Source organism: Coturnix japonica, chromosome 2 (assembly GCF_054131305.1).
Source record: "Coturnix japonica strain WE chromosome 2, WE-NBRP24, whole genome shotgun sequence".
In the NCBI taxonomy this organism is placed as follows: Eukaryota; Metazoa; Chordata; class Aves; order Galliformes; family Phasianidae; genus Coturnix; species Coturnix japonica.
The window spans coordinates 128,489,946-128,505,442 of record NC_140664.1 but is presented as its reverse complement, the minus strand read 5'-3'; positions in this window follow the sequence as shown (position 1 = coordinate 128,505,442).

Genomic DNA, 15,497 nt, shown 5'->3' with positions numbered 1-15,497 from the left:
TCATCTGAAGAGTAGAGATGATAAAGTGGAATAATAACTCTCCACTTTAGTATTCCATTGAGCATCCCCAACTGCAGTTTAACAAATGTAAGACTGAGAAGTTAGCTCATTACATCTCACGGAGCCAATATTTTATTGGCCTTGGAATATGCCAGGAGAAAATAAAAGTGTCAGAAACTGAAAGAAGAACATAAAGAGGAGGATTGGTGGGGATCTTATAGCTGAAAGGAGTGCAGAAACGTATTTTTTTAGTTATGTCTAGTGATAGGACAAGAGGTAATGGGTGTATACTGGAGACCACTTTTGTACACTAAGAAATACTTATGCTATAAATGAAAGAATGCTGGTATAGGTTGTACAGATGTGATTGAGTTTCTGTTCTTGGAAATATTCAAAAGCTTCCTGGACATGATTCTGGTCAACGTAATCTGTATGGCCTTGCTTGAGTACTTGTTTGGATCAGAGGTTCCTCCCAGCTCCACACATTCAGTGACTCTGTGATTCTGTGAATTATTAGAAGCCCAGAAGTTCAGGTATGAAATAGAAAGATGTTACTATATATCAAAGAAATAGGCAAAATGCACCATTTTTTTTCCCAGGCTTTTTTGGACAGCATCATTATATTGCAGCTAATGCAGTCTAGTGTTGGTATTAGTATTTTCTTTTTTGTTATAGTCTAAAAAATTAATTTAAAAGAACATATTATGTCTCATAGTCAAAGACTTCTAGGATGTCACAATATGTGAAGATACTATTAATTTATCCATTAAGTTTTTATTATACAGTGAGATTGCCAAGCTTCTCATTCAATTGTTTATCACTAATGTGATCTTTATGCTGTAAAGAGGGTTTCTATTTTCACCTATGTGGATATAGATGCAAGCAGTTCAGGAGGGCTCTGAATATCTGTGACGTGCCAGTTTATCTAGAAATATAACCTACTCTACAGGGCTTTGAATGATAGATTTAAGAAAGCTATATTTGAATGTACCATCTTGCAGTTTTGTTAGGCAATTAACCTCCTGATTTTGTCTTCACATAAATTATGATTTATTACTAATATATATATATATATATATATATTCCCACATTAAAAGTAATCCAAATAAATATTTATATTCTGTGGGTATTTTATAGCCAAAAAAGGGAGTTGGTAAGAAAGGATCACCAGTTTCCTGAAATGCCAGCATTCTTCATCTAGTTATGTATTCAGATGATGCCCGCATGTGATGGTGTGGACCAGTGTTAAAGCAAATACTGTTTGTCCAGTTTTCCATCAGAAACTAATACTCAGCTCTTATATCAGAATAATTTTGCTGTACAAAATTTGTTTACCTAATACATACAGAAGGTTGAAAAGTATTTTAATTCCCTGTTGCATGCATGCAAAATATTGGTATTCTCTCCTTGCCCATTTGAAATCTAATAACTTGTTCATCCAAGCTGTGAAATGGAACCCTACATCTCCAATTAAGAGTCAATCACAGAAATCTCGAGATACAGAAGTACAAACACTTGCTCACAGTTTCATTTTTACATGACTTTTAATTGTGATGACCTTTTCCTGTGCACCGCTTCAGTACTGAAATCATGGACTGGAATGTATGCTTTTTATCTTTATGCTACACATCCATTGGAGTTGCTCCTTATGATAAATACCAAAAGTCAGATTCTGATCTCATTTTCTGAGGTGTAAATTTAAGGTGTTTCTGTTAAATTTCATATTTCATGTGAGATTAAAGTACTAGTTAGTTCTGTATGAATCACCAAGTCTCTCTTTAAAATGTTTACAATGAAAATAGAAAAAAATTAAAAAATTAAAAAAAAGGAGCAAATTTTCATAGAATGTAAGTTTTATACCTAGCAAATATTCCTGTATTCATTTGTAAGATAAGAAATTAAAGACTATAATTAAAAATAATAATAATAATAATAAAAGAACATAAATTCAAAAATTTTGGGAGACAAATTATTTAGAATTGATTCATAAAATAAATATGGACCATCTGATAGATTAAATAAACATGGCTGAAATAAACATTAAAATAAATATTTGATGAAATAAATATGACAGTGATCATTAAATAAGCATAGACCATTGACCCTGGTGAGAAGAGGGGCTCAAGAAAGCTGATTAATATTCAAGGATCACCTCCTGCAATCTCAAAAGCAGCCCATCCCAATATGCACAGCGTCAGGAAAAAAAATGCCTGAAGGCCTGTGTGAGTGAATGGAGAGCTCTTGGCTGAACTGAGACATAAAATATATGGAAGCACATGTTTCTGAACTCACCAGCATGAGAGAGATGGAGATATCGGAGTCAGGAAAGTAAAGAGTCTCTAAGACAGTTAAGGAACAAGACTATCTAGCATATGAGGAACAGGTGAAATAGAGGATTGCTTGGCCTGAAAAAGAGATTTGGGGGGGGGGATCTCACCAGTGTATATAAATATCTGAAGTGAGGCTGTAAAGAAGATGAAGCCAGGTTTTTTTTCTGTTTTCAGTAACTGGGTAAGAGACAATGGATATTTTCTTACACTTTTGGAAAACAGACTGTGCAAGTTGTAGTGAATATAGTGATATAGCTTGCCTTCAACTGGGACACTATGAATAAGGATGTTTGTGGGAAGTGTTCCAGAAACATGGAGTTTTGGTAGGTTTCCTGAAGAAAGACCACTTGCCATGTTACAAACTGGTGCAGTCAAGAATGGACTTAGGAAAAAAAAAACAAAACAAAACTATGATAGCCAATGAAAAATACATTTTGAATTTGTGATCCACGCTGGAGAAAACACAAACTCATTGCAAATGTCTACTGGGAGATTCTTATTACTTTAAAAATCCCATTTGATTAAATACAAGGATATCTCATTTTTTAAGAAGAAGATTAAAAATGTCCTGCTACATTTATATTCCTTTCCAGAATGCTCAGCATTTCTGCATGATCAGCCCTTTTCCTATCCTTGTTCCACCTCTGTATCATTAATCTTTTTAGAGTAACTGCTCACTTGCTAAACGTATCCATCAGTAAAAGATAACTATAATATATGACAAATGCACATTGAGAAGAATTCATTATAGGCACCAATCTGACATCACAGAGTAGCAATGTGTTAGCAACATGTCTTCTCCCAGAACAGGCTGTGGAATCACACTTTAAGATAATTGCATGTCTTATCTAAAATTCTCCCACCTAAATTGATACTCTATAGATGACTAGTGAACTGTTCATTCAAAGCCAAAAATCTAAATTAACCTCAACTACAAGAAAGATGCAGCAGCTATGCAGCAGAAGTTAATATAAAAAGAAAAGTTTAAAATCTCTTTGGTGCAGAATCTGTTATCTTAATTATTTTTTTCTTATCAAAGTAAGAATAAAGTTTGCAAACAATACACCAAAGATTCAGAAGTTATGTCATCTTGTCACCTCTATTTCTTTCCTCTTGTCATGTAGCTGAAGAGAAATCAGGCAGAATGCTTTGGGTTGTTTGTTTTTTTTTTTCCCTGGTCCCTCTGCTTGTAGGATTATTATAACCCGCTCATTAAAACTTTTTCTGTCACAGCTATTATGGGTAAACTGAAATCCATTCAGTAATAGAAAATTCTCATCATACTAACTTTTCTAACCTCAAACTAGGCAATTTTAGGTGAAGCAGATAAAATAGTGAATTTCATTAACACTGCAAAAATGTCGGAAAGATCTGACAAGATACCATTTTAAATCTTTCACTTTCTCTCTTTGTTTTTATTTTTGTCCACATCCATATCCAGTCCACACCTCATGTAGACCTTCAATTGAAATCACATTTTTTTAAAAAACAAAATAATCTAGAGGTGGCAAACAATTTGGCAGCTGAAGTATTTATTAATAGGGATTCCATGCTGCAGGGACACCAGCTGTATTAACAGTAATGTCTTCATAGCAATAGTTCCCATCTGTATAAAATATTGTTCTTCCACAGCAAAGGGACTTCTTCAAACAAAATTTGGTTTGCAACCCAGTCTGATTTGCATCAGTTGCAAGCACCAATTGAATTAAAAGGTAATTGATAAATTATTTCCTGAAAAAAAATCCACAGTCTAATATTAATTCAATAATATGTTACTGCAATGACCTTCTGTGTTTTTCTGAAGATGTTAGTTCCTGTCATTATCTCATTGCAAGACCCAAAGGAATGTTGTTAAAAATCACTTGAAAATATATCTTACTTCAAAGCCTTACAACATTTTATCACTTCAGTTAGTGACATTTTCAGCAGTGACAAATTTTGGCTGTGTAGTGGACACTAGCTGCATTTTCTAAGTACAATACTCTTCTAATCAATCCTGCTCTCAGCCAAAAAGTTGAGAGGTAAAAATCAATCGACACTTTTGAATAAGGTTAAGTCTTTGTTTTAGCTCTCCACAAGTACTGTTTTTCTCAGCTAAGTTTATGGTTCTGAAAGAAAGCATATAACTTATATCTTCACATTTTGAATATATTTAGAAAGCATTATTTCAGTGAGATAATCTAGTGCATTGATCCTTACCACGTAAATGTTCATTTTTCCATTCCTTCTCCATGCAATTAAATCACAGCTGAAGGCAAAAGAAGCACAGATAGTTTGGAAATATTGCTTTCACAGCTGCTAAAAGGCCTTTAAGGAACCTTTATTTTACTCTGGAAGAACTTCTATACTGATACTCAGAGCAAGCTAGTGGAAATTAAAAGGAGACCTTACTGCCATTCCTTCTGACAGGAGATGAGTGGAGCATGATCAGCACCCTTGCTTGTGTTGAATATTGACATGAGAAACAGTTAATTACCTATTGGCTTTGAAGCTCAACTCTGTTATATTCTTTACTCTCGTTCTGAGGCAAAGACACTGTGCTTTTGCTTTGAGCACAAAAATCAGTGTTGAGAAAGTATTTTAATGCTTAATTCCAAAATGAACCCTGCCCAAGAACTGTTCAACAGATGGTATTTTCCTTGTACTCTTTTCTCCGTAGCCTTGTTTATATGGTAGACTAAATATGTTCTTTAGGGATTCAAATTTTATGCTGGAACTGCAGGTAAAGTTCTTTCTTTGATCAGATAAAAAGCTTACAATAAAATGTCAGAGTGAATCTTATGCTGGAATTTTGACTGGTTTTAATCAAATTATGTCCATATGTATTTGATAGAGAGCTATTATTCTCAGCGTACTGCAGATGCATTCCCGTTAACATGAACATTGCATTAGTCAAGTAGAGGTAAAAAGCAAAAAGAGAAACAATGTTAGATATTAAATGAGTCTTTCAGCATATCATGAATGTAACAGTTAATCTCCTTCATCCTCAGGCATCACTAGAAGATGAATTCTGTTGATAGAATAGAAGAATGGTTAGTGGTGAATTTGTACTCTCGTTTGGTTGTTTGGACTTAAATGTCCTTATCAACTCAAATGATTCTATGATTTTATGATTATAAGAGTAAGTTTCGGCAGCATTTAAATATGGGTTTACATGACATCTTAATCCTAACTCTAAAATAATTCTTATAACTGCAGGAAATAAAGTCTGTTGACTCAGTTCTTTACTGTCTGAGTTATAGTGTTCTCTACACAAGTTTAGCTGAGCCAAGCAATGCATTACTAAGGGACTTGAAGATCCAGATGTTTCTTTTGAAATAATAAAAGGATGCATCCAAGTTTACTGAGATTCAATTAACAATTCTCATTAATTCCTTCAGTTTCTATACTCCTTTGTTTTTTCATTGTATATTATTAAATTTGCAGTCTCTGAAAGGAAAATCCAAGCGTGGACTGGAAAATAATCCTTTTCTTATGGCTAGACTCAACAGAGAGGACAGAAATTAGTTGATATTCTTTGTTCCCACACCTTACAGAATTCTCTAGAATACTCTTTAATACACTTACTCTGTTTTTAAAGAATTGTAGTAGATACCATTATTCTGAAGTTTTTTAAGAAGCAGTAATGAAGTTTCAAAATGTTATCATGCTTCATAACCTAAGGTAAAAGACAAAGTGATGAATAAATTCTCTGCATAGTGATCTTTAAATGTCAGCGCTTGTTAACAGTCTAAAACATCCTCATTTTGTATGAAATAAACCATCACAACTCTTCTTACAGTTGACAGGTAAAGGCTTATTTTTGTAGACACCCACCATATATGCATTTCTAGGTTTAGAGTCAAGTCCTCTTTATCAGGAAGTCTATCAACAGTTGATCTTGATTTGTTTGTTGTATGAGAAACTGCAGGTTTTCCTGAGTAATGCTAACAGATAAACAAAGAATGAAGATTTAAGGCACATAAGAATGTCCATTTTTGTTAGGCTTTTATTGTCAGTATAATATAATTAACATATAACATAATTAAAATCAGAGTGATAAACAACAACTAGAACATTCACTGAGCAAAATATTTGTAGTCACTATAAATGGAAAATGCTGACATTTTTCCATTCAAAAAGAATAACTGATTAGTTACATCAGATTGGACCCTGTGATTTCAAAGTGTTTTCCAGTCAGGAAAAGTAAAACCTCTGCAAAATTTGCTTTCTGCAGTAAGATCGTTAACATTCTGTGAGGATTTAAGACACATATTTGTATTTAAAATACATGGGCGTGCCACACAGGTGCCTCTCACCTTACCCAGATTCAACTCTATTAGCCATAATGAAGTTGAAATGAGCCACTGGAAGTCGATACATTTTCAATCTGGATAAATGTAATAAGTAAAATAAGTGTTCATATTATTTCTCTTATTAACTACTTCCTGTTACATCAAATATATCAAGGGAAATATTTGACATACCTCAGACTATGTTAGATAACATGTTCTCTCTGGCCTGCAGATGAAATAAGGGAGAATTCCTTGGTTCCCTTATTCTAAGACTGATCAGTAGTACAGAGTTGGACCAGTTCCAGATGATGAAGAACAATTTCATTTTCAGATCATTTATTTATTTATTTATTTTTGCCAAGCAGAAATATTTTTATGCATGAAAATAATTTTGTATGTTCACAGAAACTTTTGTCAGAAAATAATTCACATTATTTTTATGTATTTTACATTGAGCTTCTTAATAACTCTAATATGCTTGTAAAAATACAGTTATGTCAAGTTTACATAGCTTCATGGGGCTGTATCTGCAAGTAGTATTATGCTTACAGATACTGGGTTATCTTTAAAATCTCTTTATGAATAATCCCAAATAGCTGGCTAGCCCAGAATGTCAGTCAAGCTCCATAAACTGTCCTTGGTGGCTGCTGAGTTATTATTGTAATAATGCATATCTTCTAAGCCTTGTAAAATTATTTTCCTAAATTCTGGCTGTGTCCCAGCCATCTTAAATTCCTAAAGAGGAATTTACATAAGAGAACAAAAGGGACATTTCCGTCATAACACAGAAGCTGAGTGTCATTTCCTCATTGAAAAGCAAAATCTTGTTTTACTGAATCACTGTTGAATGCCGCAAGGAAACAGCTGAATAATTCCACCCTCCCCCCCCCCCCCGCACACACATTCAACCCATCACACAAGCATACTAGTGGTGTTCCTTGTGAGAGCAGGCACATTCTTATCACTTAGCATCTGTTTCCTTTTTTCTCAGAGTTGTTTACCAGCATTTTCATTGAGAAGCTTCCTTACAGAGGACATTTTTTTTTTATTTATTTTTTTACTATCTCATTCATTTGTGATGGAATTACACCTTCCAGCTGCAGCTATATTCATAGCTCTGAGAGTTAGATGTATAATTTTTGCATGTGACCCATATCCTATTAAATAGTGAGCTAAAATTCAGTACAAAACTTTTGCAATCAAAGTTGTTTATAGTGACAGTTAACTTAAACAATAATCTCTTAAATGATGTTGCTTTGTGTTATTTGGCAGTAAAAAGACAATGATACAATGATTTTCAGTTTCAGACTAAAAATAAATAGATTAATTGAATAAGCTATTTATAATCTACGTCAACATGACTTCTGTTATTCTAACTCATTACAGTATAGAAGTCTATTAAAGCAAAATGTCTAGATGAAAAAGGCACATGCTGGGTTTGTAAAGGTTCGAATCAAATTGCTATTTCTAGGAGTTTCCATGGAAACTACAGTCCTAAGTGAAGCTCTGAACAAAAAGAAGGCTTTTTTGTTGTTGTTGCTAAGGGTTCTTCAGAAAATCCACACTAGCATCATTATAATATCTAGGCAAAATAACAATAATAATGGTTGAATAATATATAACATACAACTATTGTGTTTACTTGAAGAATATTTTAAAGGAAAGTTCAAGCAACTATGTGACCTTAAGATTTGGAACTCTATAGTCTTTACATTTAGCACTGCTGTGATGTTTGAAGTGAATCAACATGTTTAAAATAAATAACTAAATAGATGACTGAAAACACGTATGAGGCTATCAATTTTTTACATTCAATTCATACCTGAGGATGCTACTAAATAAATCACTGCTTTTGAATACACCACTTAATCAACATTTTTAACAATTTAAAAGATACATGAAAGATACACTCTGTCTGTAGCAATCTTAATTTCTTAGTTCATTGTAAAGTACAGTGATACTCATAACAAATATGTTGATATGGTCAGTGTTAAAAACATCCTTCTGTGTTCTAATTTTTGCTTGTAGATAAATATAGAAAAGTATATTCACCAAATCCAATTTTCTTTTCTGAGAACAGATAAAACTGATTTTTTTAAAATTCAGATAATTCCATAATCAAGTCCAAAATATGGAGTGTTTAATTTCAAAAAAGTATTATGTAAGAGGGCTTTATGTGGGCAAGAAAGACTATTAGAAGACAGTGGCCAAAACCAAGCAGTACTGGCTTATCCTTCCTTAATAATGTGTTTCCTGTTTGTTTCTCTAGGATTTATACACTGCTGCAATATTAGGAAATAATTTTGTCCAGTCTCCATTAGAGAGCAACTGAAATTCATTCCTGCCTACATGACATCAGTCCTATTGTCAGTGCCATTTAGAAAGGGCCTAGATTTCATTGAAATAATGAAATAAATGCTTGTGAAAATGAATTATTAATATGATTGTTGATACAATATCTCAAATCTATCGATTATATTTTCTTTTTCCAAAAGCAGCTGTATACTATAGTGAAGCGTTAAATATTTAATTAAAAGCTCTGTATTAATAAAAAATGATTCAATAAGTTACCAAATGCAAAAATCGACAGTGATGCCTGTATAAATTATTCAGCAAACTCAGGAGTGTTAGCTTTAATAAATTAAATTCAAGGACATCTGGTCAACACTCTTTCAAAAACCAAAACTATGATTATTTTTATTAATAAAGCACTCTGGATTTTTATATTTCTCCATAAGAAACTTCAAAATGTTGTTGATAACTTCATCTTTGAAAGTCTTTTCTTTTTAATTTTTTTATTTAAATTTTCAGTAAGCTATACATTCTACAAGAAATTCTGAAATGCAAGCAACAGCTTAAACATAAAGATTTATATGCATCCTCCATATCTTAAAGAACTGGTTCGTTTCCCAAAAGCAATAATCAACAGTTTTCCCCTCTTCCTGAAGTTAGCTAGACATCTGCTATGTTTTTGGCTACTAACTTACAACACTTATCTACAGATGACCTTGGGACTATTTCTGAATCCTGCCAAGAAGTATGCTTTTCCATACAACACATTTGGAATTTTAAAATACGAACTCTTTTAAAATGAATTTCTCCAGTCTCCATACTTTAATATATTTCCAAACTATTCATAATTATATGCAGCACAGTAGTCTCATAGAATTATATCCACCATACTATTCTCAGTAGCTTCATATATTAGTTATTTTGGTTTCACTCCTGTCTTTTAGCCAGTCAATAAAGGCATACACATATTTAACAAATGGAAGGTTGGTTTAGTTTGCTTTGTTGATTAAATATGCACAGAGTGAGTATTTATAACTTGATATTTAATAAGATTTGAATGTTTCTCTTTAGTCTGTAAAGAATACTATTTACATTAAAAACATATTTTCTCACACATTGTTAATGTCCTAAACAAGGAGAATAATTATTTAAGGTTATTCTTAGAAAGAGATTTCTCATTGTCTTCATTGTCATCATAAACCATTGCTGATGGTTTACGGGCTGGTACAGCCCGGTTCTATGACTAGGGGAACAGATGGATTTCGCAAAATCTGCTCCTCCGGAAAAGGAAAACAGGGGACCCCAAAGTAATTAAAAACAGCAGCAATGATCTGAGAAGAAAGAAACTAATTTTACTAAATATGCTATTGGAATGCAAGATAACACACTATAGCAAAATACAATTAGAATTGAAGATAATAAATCAAATATAATGAAAGAGTATCTGAAAGCTGTAGTCTTACAGTAATACTGAAGTGGCGCGCACAGTAACATTAAACACATTCAAAGTTTCAGAGAAACTTAGAAACTAATAGATGTTTGGCTGTTACGGATAACTCCCCGTGCTTTCTTCTTCTTATTATTATTTTTTTTTATGTTTACTGTAAGTGTTAACCAGAGTTGTGCATTTAGGAACACAGTAATCACCTGCTGAGCAATAAAAATCAGGTCTTAGAGTTCACTCAGATTTTCAAATGCGATCCTTTAAGATTTGGGGAGGTTTTACTCAGTGGAATCTATGAGAAACAAGCAGATGTTTAGACACTATAGCAAGTGAATGTTTTAAATAAAATGCAAACCCAGAATTAAGAATGAAGCCCAGAACTAAGAGCTTATAACTGAAATTGTAACAATCTATTGTAGGGAACACACTAGGAACTGGTTGGACTAGATTATATCCAAAGATTCCTTCTAACCCCTAAGATTCTGTAGTTTTGTGATAATGTGATTCTGTGATTCTTCCATGATGTAATCTCATCGCCTTGTGAGAAAATACATGTTTAATAAAGCAGATGACATTTATTTTTTTTTTTTCTCCCCTCAAAGCCAGTGGTGAAACTATTTCAAATGGTTTAGAATTTTCTGTGTGCTATCTGGTTGTTTGAATCAAACGGTTTTAAACTTCAGACTTAAAAGCAATTGTCAGCATGTTCAGCTTATTTCCTGTTATCTCATTGGACATGACAGGATAAGACAAAGTCTGCGATTTATTTCCCAAATTCATTATATATTCTTGTTGTAGTGCTTTGACCTAAGCTTATGATTTTGCTTGTGATATTTGTGTCTCTGGACCAAAATCACTAATTGTTCTAGTTTTGAATCTATGGACAATGACTGATGATTACTTGGGAATCAGGTGGGATGTTGACTATTACAAATTCATTTGTGTCACGTAATAACTTACAAAAAGGAATGGACACCGGCCCATTTAACAGTCTGTTGTCACTTGCATTCTGTGTGCTCTTGCTGAATCTTTAGTGCTCCCTTGGTTCGGAAGAAGTTCCTAACCATTTAATTTTCAATACTTTCAGAATGCAGAAGATGAGAAATAGACTTTAGTCACTGTAAACAGTGTGTGGATTTACTTCCTGTCCTTTAGCTTTAAGATGAAAAAAAAAAAAAAAAAAAAAAAAAAGGACAGAGATAAATAAGAGTTTTATGGAAGCACTTTTTCTATTGGGATCTGGCCATTGCTAATAACTCAGACTGATATGCCTATTAACATTATTGGAAGCTTTGACTGGCTTTGCTAACAACAAAAAAGAAAAATGCACTTTATCTAAATCATTGAACAATAAAGTTATGTTTTCTTTTTTGTGACTTAAGTTTCCATAATTTACATCACATCTGTTTAAAATTAACATTTGTTCTAAAGCAGCACAAACTAGTGTTGGTAATTAGAACTTTTATGTTTGTTTACAGGCAAATAACTACAACTGATAGCTGCTTCAGTCTGCAATGTATGAACAGTTCTTTGGATTCATAAAGTAGTTTCATAAAATATTGGAAGGCATAATTTCATTCATAGATTATTCTTAATCATTACTGATGTACTGATTGCGCATACCCAACTCCTGTTGACTTCCCTGACACTACTGCAAGTCATAATAACAACAGAGTATGTCTATACTTGGACAATCAATGACAGGGTAACAGTTTCATCGAAAGAAAAGATTTTTTGCTTTCTTCAAAATCACTGAAATAATGAATTTGGCCAAAATATTCCCATGCTACTTCTCTGAGAAACACATTTTGTCTGAAAAGCATATAGTTCAGCCTCTTCAGGCAAGAGAAAACAGGATACAATTGGACTGGGTGGAATCCCACTGAAATATTTTTAGGAAATATTTAAGACAGTGTCAATGAAATTAGGATCCCAGCTCCTCTTTGTGGAATATTTTAGTTATGTTTAATGTCTTAGAGTTCTTACTATACATGCAATACTTGCATGTTTTGCAGACCACGTAATTTTGGCAGATCCAAAAGCAAAAATATAATTTTATTTGTGTTATGTGTCGACCTATTGCTTAAGATCTATTGTTCTGAATATGAACAACAAATTCATTAATGATGTTTGGATCAATTGCAACATATGCATGGAGTCCAACACAATTTGGGACAGACTCATTTCATGTGAACAATAAGAGCTGTCTGCAGACACAACAGACATTTAACTAGAGAACCATTAAATCACGGGGCAGAATCTTAAGGTAACACACTTTTACAAGAATTGGTGGCTTCCTACCAGAATCAAGAGGTTACCGAGTCTGGGTTTGTAGTTGTGATTTTCAAAAGAAGTAAACGGGCTTTTCATAATAGATAAAATTTGCCTGCGGGAAACAAGCTATTACCAAACAAAGAAACAGAACAGCCTATTGTGTAACCCAGCTTTCTTCTCAGCTACATAAAGCTAATTTAATACTACACACTTAAGATGCCAAATGGGAAAACTGAGTTACAACAACCATGCACAGTACTTAATAATAAATGTACTGTGGGATGACAAGGTTTATTATGACAATATCTACATGAGGACAATAACTTCAAAGTTATGAGCAGGTTTGCAAATATTACTCTGAGTGTATTTGCCAAGGTGGGAATATTCAAGAACACTGTTGCTATTCAGGTCAATTCTGTGTAGCAATCACTTTCTATTTGTAAATTGAAGGAGGGTAAGATGTCCTTAAATGTTAGAGGTTACAGATGAAAAAAGCATGACAGTTTGACTAATCACAGGGTTACTCTTTAAGAAAACAAAAGATGAAAACAGAAATGAAGAGTTGAATCTCCTAGCTATTACAAAGTTAAACTAAGTTGTGTTTGGTCTGAATCTGAGAAATGAAAAGCTCTTACAAGCCTTAATTTGCAAGTATTAATTTTCAGCGCTTACGTTGTTCTATAAAGTAAAATAAATAGTTTTTTTTTTGTTTTTTTTTTTTTTCTAGACAGTTAGTTAGGAATGCATCCAAAAGTATTTAAGCTTGAAAAAACAAAATAAAACAAAATAAAACAAAACAAATAAGCAACAAAAAAATTCACAAAATCTAATTTAAAACAAACAAACAAACAAACAAACAGAAAACACTCAAAGCAAAACAAAAATAACATTACTTAAGGATAAGTTTAAGAGAAGTTTGGGAAGAAATAGCACATTGCATTTTGCCAGGAAATACATTTAATTCTAGGGGTAAAGAACCAAAGAAGGAATTATTAAATGCGAATAGATCTGGGGACAAAGGCAAAAATATTCATATATTCAAAGAATTAAAGCTTATTTTTGGAAGTAAAAGATAACTTTCCAAATGTGTATTAACGTTCATCTGGCACATTTATGTTGACTAACAGTAAGTGAAAAAATTCTTATTTATGCAGTGACTTCCTCTGAGCATGCAGCAATTGATAAATATCATCTGCAAGGATTTGACAAAGAAACTATAGTTTAACTGGAATTCGTTATAAAAATCAGGAAAAAATTAAAATGTTGACAAAAAAAAAACCAAAACAAAACTAAAATCACTTCTAAAGCAAATAAATTAGAGAAGATAATTTGTTTTTGACAGAATTTGATATATAGTTGCAGGTGTCATAATTCACTATCAATTGCTTTTCAGAAATCATGTTGTTATAAAAACAAAATTTTGAGAAAAAATATATTCTCTTCAAACATAGCTTCTTCAGTGTAACTCTTTTTCCTTTAATTACTCAGTGTAAACCTATTAAGTGATGAATCCAGCCATTAGAATACCATTCCATCTGAATTAAGATGGGTTAAAAAATTAAAACATACTTGCTTTGTTTTAGAGACTTCACCAGAAGGTGAAGAGCCTTTAGATGAAGTAGTAATGAATTCTATGTTTAGGGAACAATTATCATTTGACAATAATTAAATATTTTAATATCTCAATTTTCAAACTAGGTAATAAAGTATTTCAGGAAATAAACATATTGTTTTTTTATTTCCTCACTCCCTCCCCCAGAAATATAATCAGTGTATTCTGCAGGAAAAAAAAAAAAAAAAAAAAAAAAAAAAAAGTGTAATTGATTATCATTTACAACACACATAAGAGAATGAAACATTTTATATTAATAGAAATTCTTCTTCTCTAATTTTATTTTGAATTATCATCATCTTGATATTTTTTTAAACTGTTTTTACTAATCTTCTAGATCTCTGTAATTTTATTTTTCTCATAATGTACAATTAACATTTACTTCCAATTTTATTAAATTCACTTCATTTCTCATCCCTAAAGTGTGTACTGCTGCACTTTCAATAGGGAAACTGTTGCATGTATTTAAAAAGAATTAAAGATAATATTGAAATATACATAGTAAAATCCTAGTGTAAATTATGGGTTTGGATCCCCATATTAAGAAGACATGTATTTCCTATACATGTCCTATTTCCCATATCCAGAAGATATTTCGACAAGTAATCAGGTCTACATATACTTGTTACTGAAAAAAACAAACAAACAAAAAAACAAACAAAAAACCACAAACAACAAAACAAAACAAAACAAAACCAAAGACAATAAATCAGAAAAACAAGCAAATATCTCTGGAATATTTCCATATTAGTAAATAAATTACAACAATTAGAGTTTTCTATGAAATAACACCGAAGATGCAAAGGTAATTAGGTAATTAAAGCCTATCAAATTTGAAGTTTTTATTCTTGTAATCTTGGGAAGCTTACTTCAATCCCACTTGTATTTAGCTTCTCAGAAACAAGATAGTGGACAATTCTGTGGGAAGTTAATGAGAGAAAGGTGAAGACTGTAACCATTAATAAAATAAAGAGAGTAAGGAGAGTAATAGGTTACAGATGACACGTAATTGTGCTGTAAACTATTGTTCATGACATGGTATCATCAGATGCTTTGGGGTAACAGTAAGCCCAGCAGGCTTGAGTATGGAACAGGAGAAAATGGTAATGACAGTAGTTCAAGGGGCAGTGCAAATTGTGCCATGTATAAGTCAGAAAATAAGGGTATTTCCCTGACTTCTGTTCAGATTTGTCACAACTCTGATCCCAGTTGCAATGCCCCAAAATAACTGATGTACAGAATCAGAGTTTCACAGAACTGCAGGGGTTGGA